The sequence below is a fragment of the Macaca mulatta genome, chromosome 1, assembly GCF_049350105.2.
Source record: "Macaca mulatta isolate MMU2019108-1 chromosome 1, T2T-MMU8v2.0, whole genome shotgun sequence".
NCBI lineage: Eukaryota > Metazoa > Chordata > Mammalia > Primates > Cercopithecidae > Macaca > Macaca mulatta.
Window position 1 is genome coordinate 213,342,884 of NC_133406.1, and position 27,414 is coordinate 213,370,297.

The 27,414-nt window shown below is 55.2% G+C and overlaps 1 protein-coding gene across 49 annotated transcripts in view; it reads left to right on the plus strand.

Moving 5' to 3' along the window:
- Positions 1-27,414, plus strand: part of AHDC1 (AT-hook DNA binding motif containing 1) — a 70,504-nt gene continuing 43,090 nt past the window's right edge. For 7 of the 49 annotated variants that reach the window (XM_077966436.1, XM_077966440.1, XM_077966525.1 and 4 more), the window contains exons 1-3: positions 52-129; positions 372-507; positions 738-835. The gene's annotated coding sequence lies outside the window, so the exon portion shown is untranslated. Of the gene's footprint in view, positions 134-352; positions 508-737; positions 836-27,414 lie in introns of those variants that run through there. The other 42 variants (XM_077966450.1, XM_077966446.1, XM_077966519.1 and 39 more) reach the window with 14 other exon arrangements.

Consider the following 27,414-nt stretch of genomic DNA (forward strand, 5'->3'; position numbering starts at 1 on the left):
CCGGGGCGGGGACTACAAGTCCCGGCGTGCCGCGCGCGCGCTCCCCCCTAGGGTTCCGGATGGTGAGCGGCGAAGGTAAGGCGAGCTCGCAGAGGCATCGGCGGCGGCGGCGGAGACGGAGAGAGGCAGGCAGGCAGGGCGAGGGCGAGAGACGGAGGGAGGGAGCGAGCGAGGCGGACCAGACAGACAGACAGGCGGGCGGGCGGGCAGAGCGAGCCACCCGCCAGGCTGCGCTCAGCCCCGCTCGCAGCGGAGAGAGCAGAAGGCAGGAGGAGGGAGGGGAGGAGGGGGAGGGAGGGAGAGAGGGAATCCAGCTACCACCACCCAAAGCCAGCGTCTGCTTTCTGTCCTCATTTCCTTTTCCCACCCAGCTTGGAGAGCAGAGAAAGGCAGAGAGAGCGAGAAATAGAGACAGTCTGAGAGACAGACAGACAGCCAGAGAGAGCGGGAGGGAGGAGGGCGGAGGAGGAGGAGCAGGAGGACTACGCGGGGCGCGTTCCCTCCCAGGTTTGCAATTGGGGGGGTGGGGGCGGGGGTGTCCAGGGCTGGGAGAGTGTGTGCGCGGCGGGAGGGCGAGGGGAGCGCAGAGAGCGAAGGAGTGATCGAGGTGGGGGGGCGCCGCGGGAGCGGGGGGCCGTGTCCAGCGGAGTTAGCGGCGGAGAATGTGAGCCGAGGCGCGAGCCATGCTGTCAGCGACGGCGGGCGGCTCAGGGCTCTTCCACGACTCCTCTCCTCAGCAGCCGGGCGCCCGCGTCGCTGCCACCGCCGGAAGACAGACGCCCCCTAAAACCCCTCGCTTGGCTCGGACCCACGGAGCCGGCAGCCCAGCACTCCGGTGAGTGGCGCCTCCTCCCCAGCCCTAGACCCCCGCTGGGGACCGGCCGGCCGGGCTCTTTTGTGCAGCGCACGGTGGGGGGGGCCCGCGTCCCCCGGTCCGGTCCGCTGGACCCGGTGGCTGCGGTGCCCGCGGTGCGATCGGTCTTTGTTTCCACCGGGGCCCGCGGCTCGGCTGGGCTCGGCTCGAAGCCTGGCAGGCAGCGCCGGGAAGGGGGAGGGGGAGGTGGACGGGGAGGGGGGGGCGGGGAGGGGGGGTTCTCGGGTTTCCTGGCCGCCCCGCGGCTCCCCCGGCTCGGGGGCGAGGTGCGCGCCCAGCGCTGCCGCGCGCCCCCTCCTCCTTCCCCCTCCCTCCGCCTTTGGATTTAAAACTGCAATTTGCTCTCCAGCTTGCTGAGAATGTGGGGGGGGGGAATGAAGGGGGGACCGTGGGAGCGGAGAACAAGGCTGGATTTTAGGATCGGCGCTGGGAAAAGGGGAGACTGCGGAGGGAGGAGCCCCTCCCCTCCAACCCCCAAATCCCTAGGATCCACTGGCTCTCGGGGAGTTGAGGGGCGGGGACCTAATGACCCGGAGGGGGTGTGGGGCGGAGGAGGGATTTGGGGGCGGCTAGGGCTGAAGGGGTTGGGCCGCGTGCCCGGTTACCTGGCGAACAAAGTCGGCTCACTTTTGCATAAATAAATAAATAATCGCCTATCAATGCGTTTCCTCTGGGGCTCTGATTGAATCGGCCCCCTCTTCCCCAGGGGGTGGGGTGCTGAGTGACAGCTGTCAGCCCCCTAGGCAGGGAGCTGGGGTGAATTGCTGAATCTCTGCTTGCTGGTTGAGGGCGCCTTCCCCTGCTGGGTCTGGGTCCCCGGGCAGAGCCAGAGGGGCAGGGGGCTGGCTCTGAGTCTAGGAAATAACCTTGTTTCCTGTTCTACAGGAAAAGGGACAGCAACCCAGAGTTTGGGGGCTGGGGATGAGGACTGATGGGAGCTTGGGGGGGTTCCCCAGCAGCCTGACCCCCCAGCCTCCTGCCAGGCGAAGGGGCCAGCTGAGGGAGGAAGGATGTGGGCCTTGCTGGCCGGAGGCGGGAGCTGGGGCTGTCCCTGAGGCGGGCAGCGGGCACAGAGCGGGAGGAGGGAGAGAGAGAAGCGGGGGCGGGAATTCTCTACCGCAGACCCTGGGGGCCAGGGCCAGATGTGGAGGGGTGGGGAGTCTCCCCTCCCTCCCAGCTTGGGGGCCCTGGGGCTGGGCTGGGAGGGGCTGAGCCTGGTGCCCTCGGTTCTGCACCAGTGCCTGACTGGCAGGGCCAGCTGAATTTGGGCCCAGGCGTCACCCTGGGAGGCAGGGCCGGACTGCACCAGCCTGGTCCCTGAGCACAAGGAGGGACCCTTGGGGGGCCTGTGCCTGTCTGGCTGGGCAGGCGTTTCCCGCCGGACCAGTTGGTGTCAGGCGGGACTTGGCCCCAGCTCCCTGGGCAGAGCTCAGGGTGTGAGGACAAGCTTTGCCTCCGGGTCAGGGTGGCCACATTTTGTCCGCTGCTGCTGTCGCCGCCGGCTGGGCGGGGGCATGTGCCTGGGCCTGGGCAGAGTCCTGCCAGGGGCATTTGGGGTGTTTCTATTGTTGGCTTGTTCCTGTTCCGTGTGGCCCGGTGTGTGTGACTGTGTGAGCTGGGGCTGTAAGTGAAAGATTACCAGTCTGTCTGTCCCCCAGCCTGGCGTGGGGCGGGGGCAGGCAGGCTGGGTTGTGGGGGGGGACCCCCCAGGTGGCATGTGCATGCTGCTTGCCATCTCCCTCCTTTGAGCAGATGTATATTTATTTTTATAGTAATGGAAAATCAAACTGGATAGTAAGTTGAATTCATTTTTTTCTCCTGCTGTGTCAATAGTTGGAGTAATCCCCAGAGACTGGTGAACTTCTGGCCCCAGAGCTCCCACTCTTCAGGGGTTGCAAAGACCAGTGAGGGCATGAGCTTTGGGGGACCAGTGGCCACCAGCCCAAACCAGTGACTTGTCCTTCTTCATCCGGCTTTGGGGCAGATGCCCAGGTGGGCAGGCATTGCCCCCTCCCCAGGAATCCCCCACAGCCCAAGGTGTAGCCTGGCCTTTCTAATCTGGTCAGTGCCTAACTGTGCCCAAGCCCTCAGGGACATTCCCCTGGTGGGCTCTCTCCTCTATCTGGGCTCCCGGCCCACGTGCTGATATTTATTTTCTGTAGTAAAATCCATTTTTAATGCCGTTACTTTTGAAATAATATAGAGAGAAACAAATGTGATGTGTTTAAGTTGCCCTCTGTGAGTTTTTAATGTGATCTATGGCTGAGGTAGTGATGGAAGGAGCTGTTGGGCTTGGAGAAATTTGGTGTCATAAAGAAAAAGAGCTAGCTGTTTATTATTGTTGCTGGGCTGGGGGGTCTGGAACAGGGTCGTGGGGGCAGGGAGCCCCTACCACCCTCAGGCGCTGTGAATGGACAGCATAGCTTCTCAGTTTCAATGCATGAGGATTCTGGGGTTATTTTGCATTGCTCCCCAGCCCTTGATGGGGCCTTTGGGGAAGGGGTTTGGGAGCTGGGGGGCTTTGTTAACCCCCACTGCATGTACTTAGATCTGGGCTGGGAGGCTTCTGGAACCCCCTGCTGAGCTAAGTGGAGGTGTACAGTAGGGAAGTTGGACTTGGACTCAAAAGATTAAAAGATGGGGTCTCCACCTGATTGCTATGGTTGTGCTGGAGGCTTGAGGGGCAGACTGCCCCTGGCAGAAGACATTTGGGTAGGGGGAGCTGTTCTGGACTGACAGAGCCCCAGAGGGACATTGTTGTTCTCCAATCAGCCTGGAGCATTGACTTTGAACCACTCCCTCCTCTATGCTTCTGTTCCCCATTGGACAGGGGCTTCCTCCAGGCAAACCTGATCTCCCTCATTTCCCCCTTCCCCTCTCTGTCCCACCCCCAGGTCAACTTCAATTTTTTTTTTTTTTTTTTTTTGGTTTGTAGAACACAGAGCTCTGTGTCTCATGCCAGCCACCCAAGACCAGGGGGTGTCATGCCTGCGTACCAGATGCCCAGGCCCTTCTGGTCTGGCTTGGTGAGGTCAAGCAGACTCACTATTATGGGATGGAGCCCAGCTCTGTCTCTCGGTCCCCTGGGTCTCTTGGGACAGAGTGGGGAGGTGGAAGCCAGGATGGAGTGGAGCTGGGGACTATGGGAGGAAGCAAGGGTAACATTGTTGCTAATGCCAGCAGATGGGCCCCCCACAGGGAGAGGGGTGGGGGCATGGGGAGGAGAGACCCACAGCCACATGCATGGTGAAGAGAGAGAAAGATGGAGACCAAAGCCAGTGATGAGAGTGAAAGAGAAAACAGGCAAGAAGAGCTGGGATTACAGCCCCTGGAGGTGGGGGCCGGGGACCAAGAAGGCCTGGGAATATACCACTCCCCACCCTGGAGCCAGAGAAGAGGCAGCACTGAGGGCCTCTCACCCAGGATCAGATTCTGGGGTGGTTTTTGGAGGAGAGACAAGCAGATGTTTGGGAAGAGGGAGGAGGACAGGTGGGGGTCGGGGAGAGAGAGAGACTCTCACAGGAGGAGGGAAATGGGGAGACAGAGGGATTCCAGGGTTTTCGACAAATGCTTCTGGTCCCAGGGTAGCATCTCCCCTCTGCCCTCCCCAAATGCCTGGAACACAGCTGAGCTTTTATTGGGACCTGGGGGGGCGTGGCCTGTGGCAGGTACTGCACACTACAGGTTGTCAGGTGCTCTGTGCCAGAAGACACCCAGGTTATAAAAGTGGGAAACATTAGGGTCCCAGAGTTGCCAGGAGCATCATCCAGTTGGACACCCCCCAGTTGTTTGACAAGAGAAAGCCAAGTCTAGGGAGAGGAGCCACTTGCCCAGCGTGGGGGTCACAGATACCTTTGGCAAGGCCAGGCTGGGATCTGGGCTGTTTGCACTCCACCTCACTGTAGTTAGAGAATTAGAACAGCTGCAGGGGGCCTCCTGGGAGCGGAGGGGGCTGGAGCCTGGGGAGAGAAGCAGGCGGGCACCCTTGCGGCCAGAGCCCCCCCAGGGGAGGGGGAGGCGCCACTGCTGCCGGGAGAGAGAGGGAGGGAGGGGAGAGAGGAGGGGAAACAGTGAGTCAGGCTTCCAAGAGCTGAGGATGAGAGAGCCAGAGCTGGGAGGGAGAGGGCAGGGAGGGCTGCTCAGAACGGGGGAGAGGGAGGGGGCCCAACCAGGGGCAAGGAGAGCTTGAGAGGGAGGGAGCCAGCCCCTGGCCCTGGCCCTGGCCCAGTGGAAGGGCTGTGTGGAGGGCGCAGCCAATACGGACTTTGCCCGTGGTAGGTCAGGAAGGAGCCTGATTCTGCCCCTGCAGCATCTCTTCTTTCCTCATTTATGATCCTATCCCTGGGTCTCAGGAGGGATGACTGTGTCCTCCCATCCCTTCCTCTTGGGCCTCAGTTTCCCCATCCACTGTGGGATTTGGACTGTGAGCTATTGGAGAGGAGTGGGGGACAGGGATAAAGTAGCCAGGAAGAATGTTGAGGGATGCTGTCTGAAGCTGCTGGCTTTGTGACGGGGGCGCTGTCACCGGTGCAAGGTAGGGTGCTGGTCTCTGCGTTCATGTCATGACGGTGGGTAGTGGTGTTAGGGGGCGTGGGCAGGCGGTGCGTACTGGGATGCACTGTATATATGTGTGTGTGAGGTGCTAGACTCAGGATGGCCAGTGCCTAGACAGGGCCAGGGTCACTACATAGCCACAACCAGCCTCCACCATTGTGGGGGTGACACTGGTTTGATCCCCCCATGTCCCTATGGGTTGATGGAGGTGGGAATGGCCCCAGTGCAGTTGGCAAGAACAACCCCTCGTGCCTGGAACTGGGACCAGAGCAGGAGGGGTCCCCAGGGACTGCCTGGAAACGAGTAGGGAAGGAGCCCCCCTCCAGCCCAGCTGACAGGAAGCCCTGGCTCCCAGCCCCTCCTTCCCCCAAGGCCTGGCCTCTCCTGGCCCCTCCCTCCTGGATCCCAGCATCTCTTCCATTGGCCAGGGGATGAGGAAGGTGGGCATCAAGGATCCCTCTCCTGCAGGGCCTGGCTCCGGGGGCAATGGTGAAGTGAGAGTAAAGTGAGGCCCTGCCTCCCTCTAGCCCCCTTCCAGCCCCCCTCCACCACACACGCAAACCCAACTGCAATGAGGCCCTGTTTTCTCTCCTCTTCTGCTCTGGGGTCCTTGGCCTGGGAGCCCAAGGGAGGGGCCGCTTCTGCAGCTGGCTGGCCCCGAACTCCCAATTCAGCCCAGCTGCTACTGAAGCTTCCAGAAGCTGCAGCTCTGCACCCCTTCCCCACCCCCTGAGCCAGGAGAGGCCTTGCTGACCTGGGGGAGGGTGCCTTGGGGAGCGAGTGGGCACCCTTGGAAGGACTAACACAGACAGCCAGACAGATGGGTGGTGGAACAGATGGACAGAGACACCCACACACAGACAGACGGAGAGAGACGGACAGATGGACTGGGACAGGGAGAGACGGACAGACAGAGGTGCTGGCAGAGAGGAGGAGGCAGAAAAATGGAAGACAGAGACTTAGAGACAAGAAAGGAGACAGGGTGACTGAGATTGAGAAGGAGAGAGATGGGGAGGCTGAGAGACAGGAAGAGATAAAGAAAGGGGGAAACCCAGACAGACAGAGAGAGAGAGGGAGGGAAAGGGAGGGAGGAGAGACTGGAGGCTACAAACCACAAACAGGGATTTGATGAGAATCTGGAAGGTGTTTTCTCCCTCTTCCCTCCCCAAACCCCCAGGCCAGCCAAGTCTCCATTCCTTCCACCCCCGGCTCAGCTTCCAGCTGCTAAAGAGGTCAGGGAGAAAGAGCAAGAGAGAGAAGCCGCCCAGAGCCCCTTGCTCCCTGCTCCTCTTTTCGTAGGGGAGGGGTTGCTGAGAGGCCTGCAGCCCTGACCCCTCCACCAGTTGCAGATGTGTACCTCTCCTGTCTTGGGAAGCACCCCCTCACACTCACCTGGGGGATGTACCTCGTATAAACGCAGCCCCCATGGCCACACCTGTCTACACAGGCCCTGCGTCTCTCTCTGTCTCTCTCACACACACACACACACACACACACACACACACATTTGTGACATGTAAATCTCTACCCGCACACTCATTCTACGTTTCACGAACATAACTGGTGAACACGCACCTGTGCTTCTTTCCCCGTGCGGGTGTTGACTCGCAGGCCCTGTCATGGGTCTCAGGACATGTTATCACACCCTCACACATACAGTGGCAGTCACACCAGAGCACAGAGAACCTGCCCCTGCCGCCCGCCCCCCGCCCCCGCCATACTCTGACCCAGCTGGCAGGGTGGGGAGGCAGAAGGTCCTCTCAGTTGGTGAGAGCCCTTCTGGGAAGCTTCAGGGCCTGGCCTGGACACCGAGAAATGCCCAGTGGGTTGGGTAGTGGGGAGCTGTCTCAAAGGTGGTGAGGCATGTGTGTATAAACATGTGCTTGCATGTGCAGGTAGAAGAGATGGCGAGTGTCATGGAGTGTGACAGAGACTGGGTGTATGGGAGATAGGATATGGGTGTGACAGGGAGCTCCAAGGTGTGTGGAGTGTGTGGCTGTATGTGTGAGAGTGACTTGTCAGGTATGTATGTGTGGATGCACATTTATGTGATAGGTGTGTGTGTAAGATGGGTGTGTGTAACTGCAGGTTTTGCCGGGTGGGGTATGTGTGATGGGGGTACAGAGACGAAGGTTTAAGGGCATGGGGCAAACTGCACTGTGAGGGTGCAGTGGCAGGCATGCATGTGGGAAGGTGTATGAATGCATGTGAGTGTAGGGACTGCAGATATGAGGGTGTAGTTCAGGTGTGAGGCTGGGAGCCTGTTGCCTAGATTGGAGCAGTGTTTGCCAAGGCCTGAGTGCTACCTGAACAGGAACATCCAGCACAAGCATGTGGGAAGGGGCCCCTGGCCTGGAAGTTGGGCACTGACCCACACAGATGCACAAGGACAGACATACCCGCCCCTGTCCTCCCTCTTCCTCTCTCCTGGCGTCAGTGGTTTTTAAAGGAGCCTCCGTGAGGACTGTTTGCTGTGCAGTTCCCCCACCCCCAGCCTGTGTCTCTTCAAACACAGTGATGCCCTCCAGGCAGATTTGTGGAGGCTCCTGCCTCGACCATCTGAAGGCAGATGGGTGGGCTCAGATCTGCTGCTGCCCCCCAGGGAGCGAGGAGGCAGCTCCGCTCCTTGGGCCTGGGCACAGGCTGAGACAGATGGACTGCCTGTCTCAACACCCCCGCACAGGCACCCCATACCATAGGGGTTCTAGCAGGTAGCCCCCAGTTAGGCCCCGGAGTGAAGGCCAGGACGCTGCCCTTCATTCTCCCAGAGGGGCATCCCCCCTAACACACACACACACCCTGCAGCTCCATCACCTCTCTGGGGCACAGGGACTCAATTACAGTTCCCAACACCTTCTAAATAGACGACTGCCCCGTATACACACTCACAGCTCTAACACCTAAAACACAACTGATCCACCTACAACACCCAGCCCACACACTTCCACACACACTCTACATACAGACACCCCCCGACATCCAGCTACCTCACATACACACACCCCCAAACACACAACCACCATGTGATTACCCACACACCTGCAACACCTCCCCAACACCAGAAACCCGGTTACAGCCCTCATACCTGCCCACGCATGGACCATAGCCCGTGGCACATCTCTGATATCAGAGACCCATTCTTCCCTTCCCACATACAGAGGGACCTCAGGTCTCTAACACCTCCCCAGACCCTTGCAGGTACCCAGTTAAAATCCCAATAACCTTTCCAGAGACACTCCCCAGCTCCTCCCCAAAACCACAGTGCATCCTCCACCCACCACAACACCTTTCCAGGCACATGTTCACAGCCCTAGTACTTAAAACCCAGATTTTTATGATCCCCCAATACATCCCTAAACACCCCAACACACACACACACACACACACACACACACACACACACACACACAGAGCTCCCACACCCTCAGCATATCAACCGCCTGTCCAACCCCAACACTTTGCCAGATACACCCAGGACCCAGCTACAGCCCTGCTACCTTCCCACTGACTCACACCCTCAAAGCCCTGACACCTCCCCAGACACACACACTCTGCCCACAGCCCCCACCATTTCTCCCAACTATAGCTCAGCACTTCCCCAAACACCGGTATCGTCTCCTATACCTTTCCAAACATACAACCTCCCCCTACAACACACATACACTCACTGCTTCAAACACCCACTCAAACAAGAACACCCTCTGTAGCCACAACATTTGCCTCAAACACACAGAGACATGGCTTCAGTTATAGTATATCTCCAACAGATCAGGCCCTGAATCTTCTGATACCTCCCGAAGCTTGCACGTGCACACGTGCACACTGCCCCCTGGATCCCAGCACCTCCTCGACAGGCAGTCCTAAAGGCCCGGCCCCACCACTCCCCAGACGGTCTCAGCTCCAGTACTTTCCTCAGCCACCTAAGGGCTCAGGGACACCCCTACACCTCTCCAAACACCCCGATACCACACCTATACACAAAGACATACAGCCTCAGCAAGTCACAACCCTGCACCCATTCTGTGCTCTGCCTGCACCCCACGGCACCCTGTCACATACCCCGCCTAATTCTTCTGCAACCCTCACTCCCACCGTTGGCACATTCCAGCACACCCTCTCCCCCACCTTGTTCCCCTAGACAGCCTCAGCCTGTCACACACATTGCTCACTCTTGTGTGCTCTCTCTCTCTCTCTCTCTGCTGCCCAGGCCTCCCCCTCTTCCCAGAGCCTCCTCTGCCTGGGGAGGCATCTCCACCCCTTCACCGCCCCAGGCTCTTCATTCCTGGACAGTGAGGCTGGACATCTGGTTCAAAGCTGCCCCACCCAAGACCCTGTGCTCTGGGCACCCTGGCCTGGGCTTGAAGGTTTGGGGCCCCTTTGGGGTGGGGGCAGAGCCTGTTGGCACCTGGTCACCCTGGTCTTTCAGCCAGGAAACTCTCAGTACCCAGCCCTGCCCTGGCTCTGGCATGTATGTGGGAGAGGGGGACAGGGGGAGTTGCCCCCAGCCTACACTTTTTCAAGTGCTTGCCAAATCACTGCCCCCTCCCCCAACCCCTTGGCTCACCTGAGAGGGACATGGGGCCTGGGGCTTCAGGGAGAGGGATGGGGAAGGTGCTGGATTGACACTACCCCCCACCACCAAATCCAGGCTGCGGGGCTTGGTCTCCCTGGGAGTCAGTTCCGACAGTGAAGGTTACTTTACTAGATGCATGATTTTAAACGGAATCTCCACCATCTGTTCCACCCCCTAATTACAGATGCACAGAATCCGCCTCAGAGGGCAGCATGAGGGGAGTGATTTAGAGGCTGAGCTGCTTCTGCCTGCATTAGGACTCGGGAGATAGGGGGGCTCTGGGTATTGCTCACAGCCCCCAAATCCCTTCTCTTTCCTAGGGGTCCCTCGTGCCTCCTCTCTTGCCAAGGGAAGGCTCACAGAGGGGCTCCACTGACCCCCAAGACCTGAAAGAGGAAGCAATGGCAGTGCTGTGGGAAGGGTCCCCAAGACATCGCCTGTGTCCCAGTCCAGCAAGTCCTGGGATGCAGGCTCCATTAGGGCCTTAAAAAATTCAGTGAATCGATCTCCTGCCTGCCTCTTGTGCCCTGGGGAGCCACAGGCACTGGCTTAGTCCAGCTGTCTGCCCACCCTGGGGGTAGCAGGGATTGGTGAGATAGGGAGGGGTTCGGAGCAGAGGTGGGGCAGCCAGGTTCTGGCAGCAAAGCCCACGGGCAGGCATGCCAAGATCCACCGGGGGTGTTTGCACATATGTGCCCATCCGCCCTGGCGCAGCTGGCATGCCTGACCCCAGCTGGAGCCATGGCTGTGGGACTGGGGCAGCATCAAGGGCCAGAGGGAATGGGCCGGGGCCTGGGCCTTAGAGGGTTCTGAGGGACACAGGGCTACACCCTGAGAATGGGTCCATCTTTGCCCATGGACACCAGGGACCTGGGTCCCAGCCTGCCTGGGGGTAGTGGCGGCGGCAGCAGTGGGCACACTGCGGTAGACTCTGGAGCATTCACTGCAGGGAGAGAGGTTGGGCTGGAGGAATTTTAAAGATTGCTGCAGGCAGGAGGGTCTCTGGAACCCTGTGGAGCGGGCAGTCATGCAGAAGTAATCCTATCGCTGCCTGCCTGGAGGAGTGGAGGGGGAGGGGAGGGACGGAGCTGCTCCCCCTTCCCCACCTCAGCCCCTGCCCCAGCCAGCCCTGGAGGGAGCCCGGGACCCTAGGGGCCTTCCCTGAGGAGGCACCGTGTCTTCTCCGTTCCACCGAGGCCTGTGCCCCCTGGAGGGGCAGCACCGCAGCTGTTGCTCAGTTCTTTGCTCTGGGTTTTATAAATAATGCAGCTCGGAGGTGGGGCCAACTCTGCCCCTGGTCACCTTGGGTCACCCAGTATGGCACCTCCAGCTGGCAGTTCTTTGGCAGAGCCCCTCTCCTGTCCAGCCTGTGCCTCCTCATCTGCTGTGTGAGCTTGGGCCAGGGGCCCAGCCTCTCTGAGCTGGGCCCAAGGTAGAGTAGTGTGGAAGAACCCAGAAACCCTGGTCCTTTCGTCCCACCCCCAGCCCTCACAGGTTAACCGGCAGCCGACTCAGCCAATCCGGGCTGGAGAGGGATGGCCTGTCTACAGGGCCTCCTCCGTTCCGGCCCCTCCATTTTGCAGATGGAGTAACCGAGTCCAGAGGGGCGCAAGGGTGGTTAAGGCCAGCCAGCTGGGGAGCCCCCTCCTTCCTGCCCCATTCTGCTGTCACTCAGGCTCTTCTCAGCCTCAGCTCAGCTAAGCTAAGAGCAGGGCCTGGGGGGGGGGAGGGCGGGGGATGTTTGGGAAAGTGGTTGCGGCTGAGAGGTTGCCATGGCGATGCTGCAGGATGCCGAGCTGAAGTGGGGGTCCTACAGGGTCTCTGGGGCCCCCAGCTCTGCACCCCTGTGGTCTTCTCCTCCCCATCTCCTGTCCCCCACCCAGATGTCTGTCAGGCGGCTCTGGTGACAGGCTGGGTGGGTGACAGGTGGTGCAGGTGATGGGCTGGGTGGGTGACGAGCTGGGTGGGTGACAGGTGGTGCGGGTGCGAGGCAGGCAGGTGACAAGCTGGGTGGTGACGGGCTCTGCGGATGACAGGCAGGGGGTGTGGTTGGCGAGGATGCTGTCTCCTGGCTGGTGGCCTGTTGCAGCCCCCTACCCTCATGCGTGTGCACACATATAGACTCTGGGCTCAGAGCTTGGGGCTAAGATACTAATGAGGCTTATTACTCGTGGAGGGGCAGGTGCCCAGGCTTACTAATGAGAGGCCTTTAACGAATAGGGGAGACAGCTAGGGGGCTTCAAGGAATTGGTCTGGCCCTTCTGGGCTGAGACCCTGGGGGTCCTGATCTGGCTCAAGGATGAAGCTGGCATCGCCTCCAGCCAGGTCAGGGATCCCTCTTTCCACTTCTCCCTGGCCACTGGATTTATGTTAATACTAACCACAATTATGATCGCTACCACTGTTCAAGCCCTTATTATGTATCAGGCACTGTGCCAAGGCCTTTGCATGCATTTTCTCATTTCAGCTCAACAGTCCTAGGAGGAAGGCACTATTACCCCATTTTACAGATGGGGAATCTGAGGCAGAGAAAAGGCACAGGACTTCATATAACAAGTTACCAGTGCAGTTAGGACATTAATCCGGGTCTATGTGTCCCTAGAGCATGTGCTCTTAACCACCTCACCAGTAAAACTCAGGTCTTGGTGCAGACTCCAGATCCTCTCTCAGGGACTGGAAAATGGGCATGTGGTGGAGGGGTAATCCCCATAAACTCTTCAGCTCTGACTTGGGTGGCTTTGAGGACTCCTTCAGGTAGCTGCTGTGACCTTACCCCTTCTGGGCCAGATTCTGGACAGAGGGCAAGGCTTAATGCTAAGGGGGCTGAGCCAAAAGGGGGTCACCTGGGATATCTGAGCCACTTTCTGCATTGTGCAGTGGGAAGGCTGAGGCCTGGCGAGGAGCAGTCACCACCCAAGGTCACACACCCTGTGAGCTGTAGGGCCCCATGGGATCCCAGGTCTCCTGGCCTCTTGAAAGGGTAGAGCTGGGTGTGGTGCCAGAGCTGGGAGGCTACCTCCTCCTGGGCCCCACCCGCCAGCCTAGTTTCCTCCCTGGATGTTGTGAGCCCCCAGCTTCTGGGAGGGTGTAGGGGTCTGTTGGCAGACTCTTTAGGGCCATGCCCTCTCCCCATCAATCTGAGCCCCTAGTGTCAGTTGTGCCCCTCCCTTTGGAACCCACTGGGGTGGAAACTCCCTGGCAACAGCTGATGGATGGGTTAGGGCTTTGACATTGGCCTGGGGCCACAGCATGGCCCTGGAGGGACCAGGCTGGGGGGGGGGTGGGGGTTGGAGGGGAATTTAAGGGAGAAGAATTAGGTTCATAAATCATGGAGCATCTCGTTTCTCCTCCTCAACCTTAATCTCTTAGCAAACCTGCTCTCCAACTGCTCATCCAAGGTGCTGAGGGTTGAGGGAGCCCACCTGCCCATTCCCCACTCCCTCCAGCTGATGCTCATCCCCTCCGGAAATTGCACCCTCCCACGGGAAAGAAAGAACTGCAGCCACTATTGCTAGGCAGCACTAAGACAAGTCCAGATGACTGGGTTTTGCCTCTGACTCATTGTGATGAGTAGGGCGGAGGGCTTCACTGCCTCAGTTTCCCCAACTTTGGACCTTAAATCCTCTCCTGGTGTCTCTCAGCCCAGCCAGGAAGGAGAGCTAAGACCAAGAGGGATTTAACAGATACGGGACACACAGCCTTGTCCTCAGACCCCTAGGTCTGAGAGGAGAAGCAAAACCCTCACCTTGAGCGCCCTCGCACTTGGAGGCGAGGTGCAGAACCCAGGCTGGGTGTGTGCTGAGGGGTGGGGGGGCGGGTGGTGCTGGGTGGCTGGCCTGGGAATGCTTTCTTAAGCTAAGGTTGGGGCTTGGGGGAGGCCAGAGGAAGGGTAGTGGTTTGCTGGGGGTGCTGGGGAGCCATCTTTGGTTGGGAGGTATGGGCCTGGAAGGGTCTGGCTTTCCCACAGGCCCAGGCAAACAGTAGGTTGGAGTTGTGGGCCTCCCACCCCCAGCTCCCCAGAGAACCCGCTGCTGCCTGGCCCCAGGGACCCAGGCATCCTGGCGGGTGAGGGCGGGTCTCCAGCAGGCGCCCTGCCAAACCCCGCAGCCTGCTCACCAGGAATCTTGTTGCTGAGAGATGGAAAATCCCGGCCGGGCCTGCAGCTCATCCCTCCCCTCCAGGAGAAGGAGGGGCCCAAAGAGTCCTTCCTGCACCCCCAGCTCTCATCTCAGGGCAGGGCCCTCCTCAGCAGTGGGTGGGGCAGGGGGCCCAGGACAGGCCTCTAAGGCCCAGTCACATGTCCTGGAGCCCTGCCCAGCCCACAGTGGGCACTAGGGCACTCTGGAGGCAGAATGAGCCTGGTGCAGCAGAGGAGGGGGTGGGGGTGCTGAGGCCAGAAGGCAGCCTGGGTGGGGGCCGGTGCCTGGCCCTGGCCCCACTGGCTCCCCCAGGGTGGAGGGTGAAGAGTTGGTTCTCTCCTTGGACAGGAAGACGAATGATCCCATTATGGGAGCGTGATTTTATTCCACGTGTCACGGAGTCTGAGATTAACTTGCTCACCAGTCTGTGACAAACCCCTCACACCCAACACACACACAGACACAGACACACACATATCCTTGGTCTCACAAGCATCACACAGACAGATAAGCATCTCTATACTACAACACATGGCATAGTCTCCCATACAGAAACACAAGCACACACTTAGATACACCGAGGCCTAGACCCACAGTCTCAAAAACACAATCTGCCCTCACTCACACCGAGGCCGCATAGACCCACAAATGCAAACAGCAGTCCAGCAGGATGCTGGCACCCACTACTTAGACATGCATGGAGTCTAGGACACACGTAGACACCCACAAAACCAGACACTGCCATGCAGACAGGCATAGATCACCAGCCACACACACGGAGACAAAGGCCCAAAACATATAGAGACAAAGACAGGCACAGACACACAGCCGGAGGTACTCACACAAGCACAGGCGTGCACACCCGGACACAGACAAAGACAAAGAAATGCCCAGAGGTTTTACTGTGGACAGATGTGGAGGCGCACGCACATCTGGGCCTCCTCCTCGACCTCCCTGCCTAGGGACATGGTAATCTGGCGCCTGTGGCTCCAGGGAGGACTCTGAGGAATCTTCTGCTCTGTCAGAACCCCCCACCCTGGGCCCAGGGCCAGCCCCCACCTCTGGCACCAGGCCTGTGGTCGAGGCCATGGCAGCTGCACCCTCAGCAGAGCCCTGACACCTCTTACCTATGTTCCCCACTGGTCACACTTGCAGGGACACCATCTCCTCATGCACATGTTCACAACAGCCCCCCATATATAGTTTCTCACTCACTCGCCCCTCCTTCGTGTGTCTCCTCTTGTCTTTCTCAATGACTCCCTCCTAGCGGAAGTGCACAACCTCCATCATGTACACACACGGCATCCTGTGCACACACACAGCCTTACACACACACTCATAGATACCCAAGCCCTCATGGCATGCGTACACAGCCCCCCGACAAACACACACATGTACATGTTTGCATACTTCCCTGCCTTCTCACACAGGCCAATTCACAAATGCAGCACACACATGTGTCCTCACCTCTTCTTGCCTATGTACACACACACACACACACACACACACACACACTGAGAGCCTCCCTCACACCATCATTTTCCTTCCTCTGTCTCTCATAAACACTGTCTCTGCCAAGAGTGTGGCCTGCTGCAGATTAGCTCTGACGGTATTTGTTACTGCTCTTCACCGTGTCCTTGCCCTTCCTGGCCTCAGTCTCTCCCTGTCTACCTCCGGCCCTGCCTACTGTGGCCTTGTATTCTTTTGTCATTTCTCTGTTTAGTCAGCAGGTCTATACAGAGCATTCACTGATTCATTCAACAAATATTGATTGAGCATTGATGAGTTAAGCCCTGGGGATACTGTAGTGACCAAGATGGACATGAGCCCTTCCCTCACAGGGCTCTCAGTTTTGTGACCAGCCTATTTGTTGCCTGTCTCTTCCAACTCCATTGTAAAGTAACCCTTGATCTTGGATGTTGAGGGATGTGTAGGAATTCATCAGAGGAAGCGTGGGAAGGGTGTTCCAGGCAGTGGGAATAGCGTATGCAAAGCCTGGAAGTGAATCAAGTGTGTTATGCTGGGAAAGCGGAGGACATTCACAGACCAGAGGAGACACTGCAAAGAGGCCGGAAGGCAGATGTCACAGCGTGTAGATATCATGCCCTGGGGCTTGAGTTTTATCCAGTGGGCTACAAGGGGTTATGGGAAATCTTTGGTGGCAGGACCAAGGGAGGGAGAGACTGGAGGCAGGGAGGCTAGTTGAGGGGCTTAGGAAGTGCAAGTGGGAGATGATGGTCTAACCTAGAAGTGGTGAGTAGGATGGAGAGGAGATCCAATTAGAGTTAAGGATCAGTGGGGTTCCAGTTCCTGAGCTGAGTGACCTTAGGAAAATCATACAGCCTCTGTGAGCAAGGTTCGTCGTGCAAGGATGGGGCAGTGCAGCTGTTGGGCTTGTAGTAGCTGCTCAATAAATGACAGCCATTATTGTCAGTTATCACTTGGATATAGGGGGACATCAGATGAAGAGATTTACTGAGCATCTTCTGAGAGCTGGGTACTGTGCCAGCTGCTGGGGCCCAGACTCTTCTCTTAGTCTACAGAAAGCTCACCTGATAACCGTATCACGCAGACCGCAGAGAGGGAGTCTTCGCTTTCAGCTCCACCCCAGAAGCTTACAGGAAGTTGTCAGGGTTCTGGGTGGCTCATGGAGGAACTGGTATTGAGCTGGCTGGCAGACTTTGGGCAGGGAGAAGTTGGGGAAGGAGCTTCCAAGCAAACTATGTGAACAGCAAGCCCGAGGGCAGGAACTGAGGTTGGTTGAGGTCTAACCAGTTGCTGCACAGGACAGAAGGGAAAATTGTCAGATGGACTTATGGAGGCAAGGCCTCAGTGGCTAGCTAGACTGGGAGGGGGCAGCGTGGAACTGAGCTGCCCTCTGAAAATCCAGTGTTGTAGCGGTGACATGGAACGGACCCCTTAGAGAGCTTTAGGTTCTCCTACTAGGTCATTGGGAGACCACAAACAAAATGCCTTGTCCTCCCCGGCCTCAGTTTCCCCATCTGTGCAATGAGCCGATTAGTCTTGTGTAGGAGGCAATTCTGGCATCACGTCCTAGGGGTTGGTTGGTCTAGCCAACTGGGTCAGGCATTTTCTGGCTTGGGATTCTGGGCCTCAGCAGTGCTTTCTTCCAGAGCATCCTAAGCCAAAGAGTGGAAGAAAGTGAGGGGTCCTCAGAGATGGATTTTGGGGCACTCCAAATGAGGGGCTAGGGGCTCAGCACAGAAGTTGGGGGGTCTTGCCGAGACCTGACTCCAAGCCCCAGAGGGAACCCAGAAGAGAGGGCCAGGGGCCCTCCTTTCTTCTGCCCTGACCTGTGTGGTAGATGTGGGCCATGTGTTTAGGAGGGCCCAGTGCCCAACCCCTGACCTAGAGGGTGTCAGGACCGTTCCTGCCCACTAGGGAGCAGGGCTTGGAGTCCCCCAGGGATAAGGAGCCAGGAGGCCAATCTTGGGGTGGCAGAGCCAGGTGGATGCCTGTGGGTGGCTGGGCTCCGCCGTTGATATTTGGGGCTGTCGGGAGTTGTGGTAACAGGCAGGTTTTGGCGACGCACGCCCCCAGCCCAGGCTGCCCTGGATCCTGGCTACAAGGGGCCCGTTAAGCACCTCACCTGTGAGGTGGGGCTGGGAGAGAATTAATTTCCTGTGCTATTTTAATTTTGCTGTATTTAATCTGCTGTTTATTTTAATTAATTAATGACGGGTAATCGCCTATCATAACCTACTGCTGCTGGCTCCTCTTCCTTTTCGAATGGGTGGAAGGTTGGGCCAGGTGATTGCTGGGTTAGCGGTGGGGGAGAGGGAGGTCCTTGGGTGCCTGTCCCTCTCCCCTTCTGCCCCTCTCATCCCAGGGGTCCTCCCCACCAGGGTCCTCTCCTCCCATCTCACCTGTGGCTCCACCTTTCCCTCCCTTTTCTCACCCAGGTCTGCTTCAGGGCCTTGGAAGTAGTGACTGTGGCAATGAGGGGCCTGACCTGAGGCCCCTGCCTGTCTCTCAATAAACAGTATTTTGATGTCATAGGATGGTGGTTGGAAGGATGGGGAACTTGCCTTGGATGGTGCTTAGGCACCCTTGGGGAAACTTTTGAAGTTGGGGTCAGTTTTTAACAGCAGCCCCTTTCCCCTCTCCCCAACCCCAGTGCCCAAACAGCATCCCCATCCACATTTTCAGGACTGTGGGACACCAGCATGTCTTAGTATCTATGGACATATCCGTGGGTATGAGTTCAGTTATTCATTAATCCCTAGGACAGACCTCCAGGGGGATTATCCCCTTGTATAGAGGAGCTCGCTGAGGCTCAGAGAGGCTAAGTAACTTGCCCAGGGTCACACAGCAACTAAGCAGCAGGGCCTGAATTCTGGCCACAATCTGATTGCATGGGAAGAGTTAACAGTTGGAGGGAGGGGAGGGGAAGTGGCTTGAGGACTAGGGTGGGGGGATTAGGACAGAAGACTGATTAGGCCAGGAAATGGGGTCCTCTGTCTCTGGAGGATGTGGGGAGGAGGAGTGGGTCCCTGCCACAAGGGGCTTCCCAAAGGTGTGCGGTCTCTGCTACCTCTTCACGTTTCCTTGTGTGTCTTCAGTTATATGTTTGGAACGGGCTTTGTCAGTAGCTCTGTACCCTACCACGGGGACCTTTCCAGAGCTAGGTGGAGCTCAACTTTTATTTATTTAACAAACACGTATATAGTGTTTACCATGTCCCAGATACGATTCCAACTTTGTAAATAGATCTTCACTTAATCATTATAGCAGCCCTTTTATTAGTGTCTTTGTTTCATATATCAGAAAACTAAGGCATAGAAAGGTAAAGTGACTTGCCCAAGGTCACACAGTCAGTATGTGGTGGAGCCGCCCTTTGAACTTGAAAGGCTGGGATCCAGAGTCCTTGTTTGTTCATTTGTTCGTTCTTTTTTTTTTTTTTTTTTTTTTTTTTGAGACAGGGTCTTACTCCTGTCACCCAGGTTGGAGTGCAGTGGAGCAATCACAGCTCACTGCAGCCTCGACTTCCCAGGGTCAGGTGATTCTGTTCTCAAGTAGCTGGGACTACAGGCATGCACCACCACGCCTGCCTAATTTTTTGTATTTTTAGTAGAGACAGGGTTTTGCCATGTTGCCCAGACCAAGTAGCTGGAATTACAGGCGCCTGCCACCACACCTGGCTAATTTTTGTATTTTTAATAGAGACGGGGTTTCACCATGTTGACCAGGCTGGTCTCGAACTCCTGACCTCAGGTGATCCACCCACCTTGGCCTCCCAAAGTGCTGGGATTACAGGCATGAGCCACTGCACCTGGCCTGTCCTGCCCCCTTGTTGTCCTAAGTAGGAGATGGGAGCCCTGAATTCCTGGGAGATAAGGCATCTCTGGGGAGCCTCTAGTTTAGGTCGAAGGGGAGACCTAGCCCTGCCCTTCCCAACACTAAGTTTGATGGGGTGATAGGGCAGAGTGCTATGGGGGAAACAGGCAGAGTGTCAGGCTATGCCTCCCTAGGAGTGTGCAGATCAGCAGTTCAGAAGCCTCTATAGAACACAGCTCACCCTGCTACAGTGCTGGCCACCAATGGGAGAGGCGGAAGGGTTGGCCTCAGAGAGCTTGCTGCCCAGCTCACTGGGAAAACAAGGCAGATACGTCCATTCCCAACAGCTGGATAAAACCATAAGAGAAAAACATTGCAAAAAACATCATATCATTTAAAGAATTTGGGCTTTGAATCCTGTGTGTCCTTAGTTACTTGACGCCTCTCTGAGCCTCAGTTTCCTCACCTGTTGAGGGGAAATAATAATGGCACTGGTGCTATAGGGTTTTGTGAGGCTCAAATGAGATAAAACATGAAGGTTTAGCTTTGGAGCAGGGGCTCAGTGAGCATCTCTCTAGATGCTAAGATCCAATACTTGGAGAAAGAAAGGGTCCCTCCCTGGGGTTGGCATCAGAGCAGATCAGGATGGGAATGGCAAGGATGGAATGGGCAGTGAGCGGCCCAGCTTTGGAGTCAGACTGCTTGGGTTTAAATCCCAGCCCCTGGGAGCTGCTTTCCCTCTCTGGGCCTTGAGTTCCTTGTCTGTAACATGAATATAATACTAGTTCTTCTCTCCTCCATAGGGTGTTGTGAGGATTAAATTAGCTGATTAATTTATTCAACAACTAATACCAAGCAACTGCTGGGTGCCAGACATGTTTCCAGTCACTGCAGATCGTAAGGGGTCATGTTAGCAATCTTATTATCATCGTCATAATCTGGAAAGAAGGGACAACTGTTTGGGAAGGAGGCAGAGAGGAGGCTGAAGACTTCAGAATGGAGATAAGTGACAAGATAAGATGCTATAGAAATAATAAAGGGCTGATACTTAGTGCTTACTATGTGCCAGGCACATTTGCTCATGAAGCAAGTGCTCATATTATCCTTATTTCACAGATAGAATCAGGTTCAGAGAGGTATAGTGACATGATCAAGGAAACACAGCTAATAGGGAGAGGGTGGAGCTGCAGTTTGAGAGACTCAAAAGCCATACTATTAATCACAAAGCTTTAAACCTGATTAAGAGACGAGTTAGGGGTGAGGGCATTAATCCAGCAGAGGAAGGAGGGGGAGACCTGGCCAGGAGAGGGACAGAGGGAATAGAAAGGAAGGACAGAGGTGAGCAAGGCCTTCAACTTCAGGAAACAATTAGAGAATGAACCAAATCAACGTACACTCCCCGAGTGGGTTTTACTAGCAATAAACAACAAGGCATGAGCTCAGGGAAGGGAGCAAGTGAAGTCTGGAGGGAGGGCTTCCCGGGAGAGGTGAATCTTGAGAAATGGGTAGTTGAAAGAGATGGGGGAGCCAGAGCATTCCAGGCAGGGTGCGCAGCACCAGCAAAGGCCCTGAGGTGAGAATGAACAGCGGTTCAGGGCCGAGAAGTGGGAGGAAATTGCTGAGTGAGATCAGGATGAGGATTGGGAGGGCTGGTGGCCTCAGGGACATAGGAAGGGTGACAGATTTGAGAGGCTTAGCTAATGTAGAAATAGAAATAAACAGCCGGGCACGGTGGCTCACGCCTGTAATCCCAGCACTTTGGGAGGCCGAGGTGGGCGGATTACCTGAGGTCAGGAGTTCGAAACCAGCCTGGCCAACATGGTAAAACCCCACGTGGTGGCGGGCGCCTGTAATCCCAGCTACTTGGGAGGCTGAGGCAGGAGAATCGCTTGAATCTGGGAGGCGGAAGTTGCAGTGAGCCAAGATTGCGCCACTGCACTGCAGCCTGGGTGACAGAGCAAGACTCTGTCTCAAAAAAAAAAAAAGAAAAGAAATAGAAATAAACCCCCATCTGGACAGAAACTACAATATAGTGATGAAGAAAGCAGGCTCTGCAGTCCAATCCTAGCTAGGTTGCATCCCACCACGTGACCAGGGCAAGTCAGCTGAACATCGCATCTCCAAAATGAGGGGTCATCAAAGTACCTGACCCCTCCGATGAGATGCTCTGTGAGGAGTGCTTAGCACAGTGCCTGGCACGCTGTAAGCACTTGACTCATGCATTCCTTAACCATCAAGTGCACACTTGATGTCAGGCACTTTTCTAGGACACTCAGCAGTGAACAAAACAGACACAAATCCCTGCCCTCAAGGAGCTTACATTTAAAGGGTAAAACAGTTAATGTAAAAACAAGTGAAATAAATGGTCATTAGATGGTGATATGTACAAAGGAGGAAAATGAATCAGAGAAGGGGCATCGGGCAAGCCCACGTTACAGGGTTATTGCAGTTTTAAGTCAGTGTACAGATGGAGGCTGTTGTTACTCTTATTTGTATAGTAGGTTTTAATAGAAAAAGCATCTTCCAGTTTACAAGGCAGTTATTCCTCGTGAGAATCAAGTGACATGCAGGTATTGCCATCCCCATTTTATAGATAAGGACACTGTGGCTTGAAGACAACAATCCGACTGAATCAGGAGTCATGACTTTGAGGACAGAGCTATACCTGCTAACTCCCTGTGGGATTCGCTGTTCTGTTCCTGAAAGTCTAGAGGACAAACAAAAGAGATGGGAATTGGAGGGATGTGGGCAGTGCCGAGGTGGGTCAATGTCCAGGGATGGAGCTGCACTGGAGAGCAGGGGCAGAGGCCTGTTTCCTGGAGCCAAGCCTGGCCAGCTTCTGCTGGTCTGGCAGAATCAGGGTGAGTTCAGAGGTTGGCTGGACCCAGAGGCAATCCCGAGGGCATAGCAGGGGAGGCCTGAGACACTGTGTGATTGAGCAAAGGGGCAGAATCTGTCCAGAACGGAGTGAGTGTGTGGGTGGCATTGAGACTCAGGGGAGGGCAAGAGAGAAGAGGAAGAAGTCAGCCCTGCTGACCAGATGAGAGGGAACAGCCAGGAGGTTGGTGGGGCCGGAGCTGGCTCTGAAGGCCCTTGAATGTCAGGCTAAAGACCTCGGCCTTGATGTTGTCAGCAGTAGGGAGCTGTTAAAGGTTTCGGGGCAGAGACGCAGTGTCGTGAGAATGGGATTTGAGGAAGGTGTAGCTAGCTCGAGGTGGAGGAGATTCAGTGGAGGCGACTGGAGGTTGGGAGCCCACTGGGAAGCTGCCACAGCCAAGCAGGTGAGAAATGATGAGGTCAGATCAGAGAGACCACTTGGACTGGTGGAAGGAGTAGGGCCTGGGAGAGGATACCCCTGGGTTCTGGCCTTGGATCTGCCCAGATTTTCTGAGGGTCCCTTCTTTATTATGCACCTCTGTTTTCCCATTTGGATTGAACTAAAGGCATGTGCCTGCCCTTTTTTTTTTTTTTTTTTTTGCCTGGCTACCATTTTGGCTAAGGACCCATTTTGAGAAGATGATGAGACCTAGGGGCTTTCTCTCCAGAAAAATTAAAAAAAATAAAAAAACTTTTAAAAAAGTCTTGAGCCTGGGCGACATAAAAAATTAAGTAGCCTGGACTGGGCGTGGTGGCTCACGCTTGTAATCCCAGCACTTTGGGAGGCCGAGGCAGGCGGATCACGAGGTCAGGAGATCGAGACCATCCTGGCTAACACAGTGAAACCCCGTCTCTACTAAAAATGCAAAAAATTAGCCGGGCGAGGTGGCGGGCGCCTGTAGTCCCAGCTACTCGGGAGGCTGAGGCAGGAGAATGGCGTGAACCCGGGAGGCAGAGCTTGCAGTGAGCTGAGATCGGCCACTGAACTCCAGCCAGGGGGACAGAGCAAGACTCCGTCTCAAAAAAAAAAAAAAAAAAAAAAAATTAAGTAGCCAGGTGTGATGGCACATGCCTGTGATCCCACTTGGGAGGCTGAGGTGGGAGGATTACTTGGGCCCAGGAGGTTGAGGCCGCAGTGAGCTGTGATCATGCCACTACACTCCACCCTGGGATACAGAGCGAGACCCTGTCTCAAAAACAAAATAGGCCGGATGTGGTGGCTCACACTTGTAATCCCAGCATTTTGGAAGGCTGAGGTGGGCAGATCACCTGAGGTCAGGAGTTCGAGATCAGCCTGCCAACATGGTGAAACCTTGTCTCTACTAAAAATACAGAAATTAGCTGGGCGTGGTGGCGGGCACCTGTAATCCCAGCTACTTGGGAGTGGGAGGTAGGAGAATCACTTGAACCCGGGAGGCAGAGGTTGCAATGAGCTGAGCTCGCACCACTGCACTCCAACCTGGCGAGAGAGTGAGACTCCATCTCCAAAAAACAAAACAAAACAAAAACAGAAACCAAGTTTTTGGTTGGTTAAAATTTTGTGAGGCTTATAAACCTGCTGAAGTCCATCTACGGAACTAAGCTAGATGATCAACAGTAATAAAAATAGCAGCTAGCATTAAATGCTTACTATGTGCCAGGCACTGGGCAGAGCGATACACCTCAGGATCTTGTTAAAGCTATACAACAACCTGTGAAATAGTTACCATTGTTATTTGCCATTTTACAGATGAGAAAACTGAGGAGGCCTAGAGAGATGAAGTGGCTTGCCTAGAGTCAGAGTTGGAAGTTAAGCCTGGGCTTGTCAGATCCAGACCCTGAGATCTTAACCACAAAGATTAGCCAAGGATTCTAGGATTCAGGAAGAAGAAATGGCAGGGAAGGGGACAGGTATGGGAAGGTTTTCAAAGAAAGCCGTGGAGATAGCAGAGCAGGAGAAAAGGGAAGAGGGGTAGTGGTGCCAGCTCAGCCCTGAGGGGAGATATATCAGGTAGTTGGAGGTAAGGGGCTGGAGATGCGGATTTCATTTAGAGCTCGCTGACCTGGCTTCCAGAGGGCTTGGTATCTGTCCCACATGACCCCCAGCTAAGTGACCTGCTCTGGAGCCTGCCGGGAAGGGGTGGAGGTGGGGCTCCTCTATCTCTTGGCCTCATTATATTTTGCCCCCTTGTTCTGGAAGGACTTACCCCTAACTCTTTGACTCAGCCTCCAGTGCTGTCTCTGGAATCTACCCTCCCTCCCACATCCCAAGGCCATCAAGAAGGGCCCATGGGCCTTGATCTCTCTAGGGGAGTTAAGAAGTAGAGACACCCTTTCCATCCCAGAGAGGAGTCCTGGGGCCCATCTGCTGAGATCAGAGTAGGATTCGGAACCCAAGCACCAGGGGACCAGTGTTAGGCTCTGGTTTTAGATCCTGGTCAGCAGCACTGTCTCGAACCACAGCAGGAGGTGATCTAGATTAGACTAGGCCATGGTCTTGGACTGGAATCTAAATTTATAGTGGGTTGGATTTGTTGCTCATCTAAAACGGTCATTCTGGAAAGTAAAAATTTTAGACTTTGTAAGCATTCAGTGTCTGTCATGAGTAGTACTTAACTCTGCTATGGTACCTTGAAAGCAGTCATAGACAGTGCATAAGCGAATGAGCATGGCTGTGTTCCAATCAAACTTGAATTATAAAAACAGACAACAGGCCACATTTGGCCCATGGACCATAGTTTGCCAACCTCTGATCTAGAACCTTAGGGGTATGTAGATTTTAAACCTAATTAGACAGTGATCTAAGCAAACAATGTTGGCCTGTCAGGCTGGAACCTTAGATCCGTGGCAAGTTAACATGAAAGGTGATCTATAGTCACACTCTTGCTGAGATCTAGATATTGGGGATTGATGAACAAGAAATGCACTAAATAGTGTGTATAAAGCAGACTAAGCCATAATCTCTGGCTGAACCTAGATTCACAGAAAATTGAGGTAGGGTGGTATGGGGTGGTGAGATTTAGACTAACACATAAGGCTGTGGTCTGGATATGAGAAAGTGAGTGAGCTAAAGTCACACAGATATTGATCTAGAGAAGGCAAAGCTTTAGTCCAAAGCCAGAACCCACAAGACCTAGAACACCAGCCTGGGCAACATAGTGAGACCCTGTCTCTACAAAAACGTTAAAAAGTTAGTTGGGCATGGTAGCGTGTAGTCCCAGCTATGCAAGAGGCTGAGGTGGGAGGATTGCTTGAGCCCAGAAGATTAAGGCTGCAGCGAGCTGTGATTATACCACTGCACTCTAGCCTGAGTGACAAAGCCAGACATTGTCTCAAAAAAAAAAAAAAAAAAAAAAAAGAGTTAGAACAGGACTATCCAGTAGACCCATAATAGAAGACACATATGTGGCCGGGTGTGGTAGCTCACACCTGTAATCCCAGCACTTTGGGAGGCCAAGGCAGGTGGATCATGAGGTCAGGAGTTCAAGACCAGCCTGGCCAACATAGTAAAACCCCGTCTCTACTAAAAATACAAAAAATTAACTGGGCATGGTGGTGGGCACCTGTAATCCCAGCTACTTGGGAGTCTGAGGCAGGAGAATAACTTGAACATGGGAGGTGGAGGTTGCAGTGAGCCGAGATCACGCCATTTCACTTCAGCCTGGGTGAAAGTGTGAGACTCCGTGTCAAAAAAAAAAAAAAAAAGCCACATATGTAACTTAAAATTTTCAAGTGGCCACATTAAAGTAAAAAGAAGTAAGTGGAATTAATTTTAACAATTTAATCTTTTTTTTTTTTTTTTTTTTTTGAGACGGAGTCTTGCTCTGTTGCCCTCGCTGGAGTGCAGTGGCACAATCTCAGCTCACTGCAACCTCCACTTCCCGAGTTCAAGCAATTCTCCTGCCTCAGCCTCCCAAGTAGCTGGGATTACAGGTGCCCACCACCACACCCAGCTAATTTTTGTATTTTTTGTAGAGACAGGGTTTCACCATGTTGGCCAGGCTGGTCTCGAACTCCTGACCTCAGGTGATCCACCCACCTCGGCCTCCCAGTGCTGGGATTACAGGTGTGAGCCACTGCACCCGGCCCAACAAATTATCTTATATAACCCAGTATATCCAAAATACTATTATTTCAATGTATAAGCATTATAAAAATTATTGAGGTATTTTACATTTAAAAAATGTATTAAAACTTCAGAATCTGGTGTATATTTTGTACTTACAGCGCATTCCAGTTCTGACTAGCCACAGTCACATGTGGCTAGTGGCTACCATGTTGGACAGCACAGGTTTAGAAACTGACTTTTCTTTGGGACCAGGGTCCAGAGGAGTTATGAGCCAGAATAATCTGCAATAAGTAGGGTTGCACTCGCTAGAGGTTACACCCTTAGCAGACTTGAACTGGGTGTAGTCTGACTGCCTGGGAGAACATCTGGGCTATGGGCTGGGGAGTGGGAGTTTCCCTCCCCTGGAGTCTTGACTCCCTGGCCTCAGGTGGAATCTCTGTCAGGGCTCTGGCCTCTCAGGGTATTCAGTATCACCTCTGAGCACTGGCCCCCAGTTCCTGTCCCTTACCCAGTGTCACCTCAGCCTTGTCTGGCCTGGCAGGTCAGGGGGAGGGAGCAGGACCCTTGAGAGAGCAGGAGCTCCACCCCTCCAAGCCAGCTGCTGCCAGCCTTCCTGGAGTGACTCTGTGGAAACAGGGGGCCCAGAGACAGAAATAAACTGCCAGGTTTCCGGGGCGGAGTGGGGGGCCTGCCAGCCTTTGTGCTTCCTTGCTTGGGAGTGGGGGGAGCAGGAAGCAGCTCCAGGCCCTGTCCTAGGCTGTTCCCCCTGTATGCCATCTCCCCTCACCCCCAGGTGCCCCTGCCCCCATGGTTCTGAGGCTGGGCTGAGTCTAGAATTTGATGGATTAGTGAAACCTGGGGGCCCAGTAGTCTGGGACTGACACTTGGGAGCAGAGATTAGTCCTTAGGACTCTGATTGCAGCTTGGTGCCCATTTCTAGAACCCTATCATGGGGGCCCCTCTAGCTGCCGCAGGGCAGGAGCTGAACAGATTCAGAGGGCTGCAGTGGGGCAACCAACCAGGAGCTGAATGATTTCTGTTGGATGCCCAT